Below are 7,397 nucleotides of genomic sequence, written 5' to 3' on the forward strand. Positions count from 1 at the left end.
AAGACAGATTCTGTCTCAAAGTCAGCAGGAGGCAATAATCGTGATAACATATATGATCCACTGAGGTGGAGTTTCTTGTAAGTACAGTGCATGGTTTTTCTGAGCCAATTAAAAATGTGCTGTTTAAGTTTTATACTAGTTTTTACAGGAAGTGAGAAAGGAGAGCATGAGTTTATTGCTGGCAAGTTCATATTTTGTATTCTGGTGTAAACAAGGCTGTTTCATGGGCCACTTTGCACATTAAAGTGGAAAGTCAGAATATAAATACCCTTAATAAGTGGGGTTTTTTGAAGAATCAAACTGGAACTTAAGACCAGGGGTACTGCAGACATTTGCTAAATGTAGCATTTTAATTGAAACTGATGGTGCCAAAGCATATTTACTGAAATCTGTTTTCATTGGATCCACTGTTTATTTATCCATCAGATCCACTGTTTGTTCATCCAAAAAGTGCTCTAGCAAGTTCCACACCAGAAACACAAACATATTATAATGCTTTTGTATCCCCCCCACCAATCCCCTTGAACCCCACAAGAAATGTTTAAAATGATGAATGCTTAATTCACAATTTGTACATGTCTGTTTTATGAGAACAAGTTTTTAATACTACACTTGATCTTAGCCAAAAGGCCGAGAAGCGATAAGTTTTTAATACCACATCCTTCTTGATGCCTTATAAGCTAATCATGATAATGAAGAAGAAAAAGAGCTGGTTTTTGCACCCCACCTTTCTCTGCCTTAAGGAATCTCAAAAAGACATCCTCCCACATCAGGCACCTTGTGAGGTTGATGGGGCTGAGAGACTTCTGAGAGAACTGAAATTCACCCAAGGTCATCCAGCAGGCTGCAAGTGGAGGACTGGGGAATCAAACTTGGTTCTCCAGATTAGAGTCTGCCACTCTTAACCACTATACTATGCTGGCTCTCATGCTGATGTGCTATGACTGTGGTGGCGAACCTTTGGCACTCCAGATGTTATGGACTACAATTCCCATCAGCCCCTGCCACATGGCCAATTGGCCATGTGGCAGGGGCTGATGGGAATTGTAGTCCATAACATCTGGAGTGCCAAAGGTTCGCCACCACTGTGCTATGATGATTTTTTTTTTCATGCTGGGGACTTTAATGATAATGGACACTTGAAAAAAAGCATTGGCATGTCCACTGGACAGCAGGTTGATTCTGGCAAGGGCTTTCATGGAAATTTATCGCAGTGAGTAGCTAAATGAGATTACAGAACATGAAGAAGACCTTACCTGATTTTCCTCTACAGTGCAGCCTTCCAACCCACACAACTTAGAGGGCCTTCCTGTATGTAATAATGCCTTTGGGGAGTTATAGAAAGTCAAGGTGGTGAGGAAAGGGGTGGTGGTGAAAAAGGGGTGAGGAAAGGAAAATCATCACATCACAGATCTTTCCTATAATGATATTCTGGGCTGATATATTGAGTTTATTGGAAGAGAGAAGCAGTTGAAGTTACTTTCACAGAATGTGACTAATGATGTTATTTCAAGGCTGTAAGATCACAGGCTGCAGCCCATGAGGAAAGGAAAATCACTTTCTGATAGCAGCAGGATTGGATGTCGTCACAGAAAAGCTCTGCCGTCCCCTTTCCCAAGCAATCTACTGTTTGTCCTAAAAATCTTCTCTGAGGATCAGGAGAGAATTAAAACAAAATGGCCACAATATGGGTTACTGCAGAGATAAGAACATAAGAACATAAGAACAAGCCAGCTGGATCAGACCAAAGTCCATCTAGTCCAGCTCTCTGCTACTCGCAGTGGCCCACCAGGTGCCTTTGGGAGCTCACATGTAGGATGTGAACTTAAATGGCCTTCATGGCTGTTAGTTCTTATCACCTGGTCTGTTAAGGCATTTGCAATCCCAGATCAAAGAGGATCAAGATTGGTAGCCATAAATCAATCCTCTCCTCCATAAATCTGTCCAAGCCTTTTAAAGCTATCCAGGTTAGTGGCCATCACCACCTCCTGTGGCAGTGGGTATGAATTTCCAAAACACCAATCACACGCTATGAAGAAGTGTTTCCTTTATTAGTCCTAATTCTTCCCCAGCATTTTCAATGAATGTCCCCTTGTTCTAGTATTGTGGAGAAAGAGAGAAAAAATGTCTCTCTGTCAACATTTTCTACCCCATGCATAATTTTGTAGACTTCAATCATATCCCCCCTCAGCCTCCTCCTCTCCAAACTAAAGAGTCCCAAACGCTGCAGCCTCTCCTCATAGGGAAGGTGCTCCAGTCCCTCAATCATCCTTGTTGCCCTTCTCTGCACTTTTTCTATCTCCTCAATATCCTTTTTGAGATGCGGCGACCAGAACTGGACACAGTACTCCAAGTGCGGAGTACTGTGAATCAGGCCAAACAACCTTTCCCCCTCTTCTGTTGGTGACTTGAATCAACAGATAAGGGAGAAAGAGGGTATTTTACCTGATTCCCCTTCAGTCGTTGCAGAGTCTGTAGCATGTTGAGTTTTGTTAGCAAGTCTACTTGGATCATCAAATATATATATATAAAAAACAGCAGAAAATGGGGGAAAGATTGGCTCTGGTAACTCCTTCCGAGAGCTTTTCAGCTGAATGCAAAACCCCTAAAGTATAAATTTCATAAGTTTCACTTCCTAGAAAGCCCTCTAAAAAGTTTCTAAAACCAAATCTTGACAGCAAAAATAACAGGAAATGATTGCATATCCTTCAGCATTCTATAAAGGAAGGTAGGAGAGCAGCTGTAAAATAATATGCCAATGCCCTGTTCTGGCTAGAACATTTTAACTTAACTGCAGATTTAAACCAGAGTGTTATAGCAAGAAATCCAAAGGTTGTTGTCATCTAGACATTTAATGGCATTTCATTCTGCACTAAATGACAACAGAATTGGGGAACGCAAAAGGACACAATCCTGCTTTGAAGGAATCGAAGCAGGACTCGCATGATTTGAAAACATCACAGATCTTTCCTATAATGATATTCTGGGCTGATATATTGAGTTTATTGGAAGAGAGAAGCAGTTGAAGTTACTTTCACAGAATGTGACTAATGATGTTATTTCAAGGCTGTAAGATCACAGGCTGCAGCCCATAACTTGGCATTATGTACCTACAACATATGCTTAAGAGTTTCTGTTTTCCAGGGGTGAGAATAATGTTCAGCAATAATAACAAAGTTGATTTTTTGTTGCAGAGCATCTCATTTCTTTGTAACATTAGAAATGTTACCCATTTCTGAAGAATGAATGGAAAGAGCGTTCTGAAAACACAGGAGCTAGGACCTGCTAGCTCAGGGCAGAGAATAGACATATTACATTTTTTTTCATGGGTTGTGTATCTGGATTTCCCACTCTGGGGCTCATTCCGCACATGCAGAATAATGCACTTTCAAACTGCTTTCAGTGCTCTTTGAAGCTGTGCGGAATAGCAAAATCCACTTGCAAACAGTTGTGAAAGTGGTTTGAAAACGCATTATTTTGCCTGTGCAGAAGGGGCCTGACTTTCAGTAAGATGTCAGCTGCATGCTACCCACTCGGAATTCAGTTCCCAGGAGCATGGGTCTCTATTTGGATCTGGACTTTGGAGCAGAGATCAAAACCTTCAACCTTACCTGAAATGCTCTGGGCGGTGCTAGTTGCCCCATTGTGGAAACCTACATGTACCACATCAGTCCACCTGCAGACCCCAGTAGGGAAAATAATAAACCCTGGGACCATTTCAGTCAGCAAAATAATGTGGTCCCAATCCAAATCAGGCCCCAGTGGGAAACTCACAGCTGATATCTGACCGAAAGTCCTCACAGTGGACCTGGGGAGGACCTGTGGAAACATAATATGCAGATTGCTTTTTAGCAAGCATGGAGCAAAGAAACCAGGGTTGGAAGAAGTGAGGGGAAGAGGCAGAAGGCTTAATTAAAGAGGGATCAATCTAGGGAAACATTGACGAGAGGATGGAGCAATAACAAATATGGTATGGGTGAAAATCTGACATTTGATCTAATGGCAGTACAAGTATAACTGAAAGGGGTATAAGCCCTAAAATGTGTAGGCGGCAGGGCACATTAAGAATGCACTTACTTTATTAAAATATTTATGTCCTCTGTTTTCTTGTGGCACAAGGCAGATGTACAAATTTTGTATGAAAGCTAAATCATACAGCTGAAATAATCAAAATGATTAGCAATGAGATCACAGAAGAGGATTTCTAACAGAATTTTTAAGTGCTATCAAGGCAAGAAATCCTGGCCACATCCCAGGGCCAGCTCTACTACAACTGGCCTGGGGCCCTAGGACGTTGGTGGGGCATCCAAGTCCCAGCACTGGAGAAGGACCACAGTGGCCGCATGTTGACAAAATCTCCCCTCTGCCAGGACAAGTGCCCCATGTAGGGCAAATCCGCCAGTGTGGTTGCACACCACTTCCATGAGCGGATCCCCCTCCTTGGATGGGGCTCTCTAAGTAGAAAATGTAGTATGGTATATTAGGAGTCTGGCTGGCCTGCTGTATAGTAAAAACAAATGCATGTTTTATTTAGATAAGGAAACATTTTCATTTCACCGAGTGCCTTGTTTTAACGTTAATCTACATCACAGGGAGTATTCACACCTATCTAACAGTAGTAGTTTACATCCAGGGTTGCTTCAGCAATTAAGGACTTCACTTCTCTAACATTTGGTATACTGTTTCAGTGCAAAGTAGACTGCTATTTGTCCTCTCTGCTTTGTGTGCAAGCTGAGAGGAAAGTTAACATCTATTCTGCAATCCCTTACCCTCAACAAGAGAATATTACTGACATGGCTTCCAAAAATCCACTATGTCCAAATATTTATGCTGCCAACCCAAAATATCCCCAGAGGTATACAGCAGTAAATTGCCACTGGATGTTCTAACATTAACGTTGTCGTGTTATTCAAGTGTGAACTGTGGCGCAGTAAGAAGACATGCAGCACTTAAGCCACACCGCCAGGATGAATATAGCCATAGTTTGAATCTTACATCCCATGCAGGAAAAGAGATCTTCAGCATTTTAAGCAGCGAAAAGGTTTGGTGCTGAGGGTCTCTTGTAGTGCAAAAGATAGAGATCCTGTAGACTTTGTTTAAAAAAAACCTATGTTCTCCTTTGACCTACAGTTACACTCATCTTTTTTTTCTGTTTAAATGTTATCACATAGCTTCTTGAAAAAAAATTTTTAGCAGTCTCCTGGTGGGTGGGCAAGAGCAAGGATAGTGATTGCAGCTAGATAGTAAGAAAGCTTACACAAAAGCCACAAGATTGTCTCTTTTTTCCCCTCCAAGATTTTAGATTAGCACCGTGACACATAAAGCAGCTAGTTTAAAATCCATTTCTTGTCACAAAAAGGGGGAACTGCACTCTTCTGGTAAACAAAGCAAAGTTTTACATCCATTATTCTCTGAAAAATAACTCAGTTTAGTAGATTTTCACCCAGTTCTTTGAGGAAGAATCTCTGTGGGGGAAGGAGGGAGAGCATTCATTTATTTATTTATATTAATTATAGTCTGCTCTTCTCCCTGGGACTCAAGGCGGATTATACAGAGTGAGTCAATACAATCAACAGGATGGAACATTCAATAAGCAGTGTGAGAGGATCATGAATGCAGAAATCTGGAGCCAACTAGAAAAACACAATAGAAGCAAAGCATATGTATTAAATATGATTTATTAAAGGATGCAGAAATACATAGCAGGATCCTCCCTACATCAAGCTATATGTTCATATACAGACAGACAGATAGACCACAGACCCTGATAATTTATGGAAGCAACTTTGTGGACCATTTTGTTCAGTGCAATCCGGTTACCTGCACAGAAAAGTCTTCTTGAATAATTCGATTTTGCATAGTTTGTGGACAACCAGGAGAGTGGGAGCCTTCTTTACCTCCTCAGGTGGGCTATTCCATTGTGAGGGCCACAATGAAGAAGGCATATGTGGGGGCAGTTGCTGATTTTGCCCACTTGCAGGTAGGAACCTGTAGGAGACCTGATCAGTTAAGTCAACTGGAGCAGAAAAGACCTGGCCAGTTTGGTGGATGCCCTAGTTACATCTAGAATAGATTTCTTCAATGTCCTTTACACGGGCTGCCCTTGAGAAGTGTTCAGCAATTTCAATTGGTACAGAATGCTGCAACCAGGATGTTGACTGGAGTGAATTTCAGGGAATTTCAGGAATTTCATATCTACACTGGTTTCTGATTCGCTCCTGCTGGTTATGACCTTCAAAGTCCTCCTATATGGTTTGGGAACAACATATCTAAAGGACCACTGAATTCATTATGAACCTGCCTGATAACTACTGCCATCTTTGTAGGCCCTGCCTCAGACACCTCACCTTTAAGATGAGGCAGGAGACGATCTTCTCAGGCAAGGCTCCAAAGCTCTGGAACTCTCACTCCAGGGAGGGTCACCTGCCCTCTTCAGTTGTCATCTTCTGCCAGGGAGTGAACACTTTTTACTTCCATTTGAAATTCCCTCAGTGACCCCTCCTTACTGAACAATGCTTTAATTGCTGTTTTATATCTCTGTACACATTTTAACTCTGTTTTTAATTTAAAGGGAATGAGATGAGAAGGAATGAGGCTAAGAAATGTCTTAAAGGAACCCCAGGCAAGTTGAGGAGAGAAAAGGTTGGGGTTGAGGTTTCTGAACACTCCAAGAGAAGAAAAAGAGAGGGTCAAGAAGAGCACTAAGAGCTGGGGCAGCTCATCCCAGAGGATAAAAAAGATGTGGGGGAACCCCATAGGTATTAGTTTTTTGTATCTCTTCTGCCTTCAATTGACTTTTCTGGAAATAATAAACTAGAAGCTAAAACTAAATAAGAGTCACTAGACATGATGAGTCCTCTACAAGTATTGATTCGCAAATATATTTTTCGGGGGTGGGGGGTGTTACAGAAAATAGAATGTATTGCTGAGGGGAGTCACCCCTAATATGCCTAAACTCAAAGCATCCTGTTGTTTGAGAGCTTTTTTCTTCCCACTTGGCACACTCCCAGAATCAGGAGGCAATGCTAACCCGCTGCTCTTGCCTTAACCCTAACCCTAACTTACTATTTTTCTTTAATTTATTCAGTCATAAATTGTTCCCAAAATTGTGACAAAACCCTGAAACCAAAAACTGACCATAGCCCTATTTTCGGATTGCACCATAGAACTCTGCGTAACACTAAGGCAATGCTGACCCGCTGCCCTTGCCTTAACCCTAACGCTAACTTATTATTTTTATTTAATTTATTCAGTCATCAATAGTTTCCAAAATTGTAACAAAAACCCAAAACGTGAAACTGACCAGCGCCCTAGAACTCAAATTAACACTAGGCAAGCCTGAGCCACTTCCCTTCCCTTGCCTTAACCCTACCCCTAACTTATTATTTTTATTTAAT

The 7,397-nt window shown here is 41.5% G+C and overlaps 1 pseudogene; it reads right to left on the reverse strand.

Moving 5' to 3' along the window:
• Positions 1 to 535: 535 nt before the first annotated feature.
• LOC125439540 lies at positions 536 to 642 on the reverse strand (annotated as a pseudogene).
• Between the last annotated feature and the right edge of the window lie 6,755 nt (positions 643 to 7,397).

This window comes from Sphaerodactylus townsendi, linkage group LG09 (assembly GCF_021028975.2).
Source record: "Sphaerodactylus townsendi isolate TG3544 linkage group LG09, MPM_Stown_v2.3, whole genome shotgun sequence".
NCBI classification, from domain to species: Eukaryota; Metazoa; Chordata; class Lepidosauria; order Squamata; family Sphaerodactylidae; genus Sphaerodactylus; species Sphaerodactylus townsendi.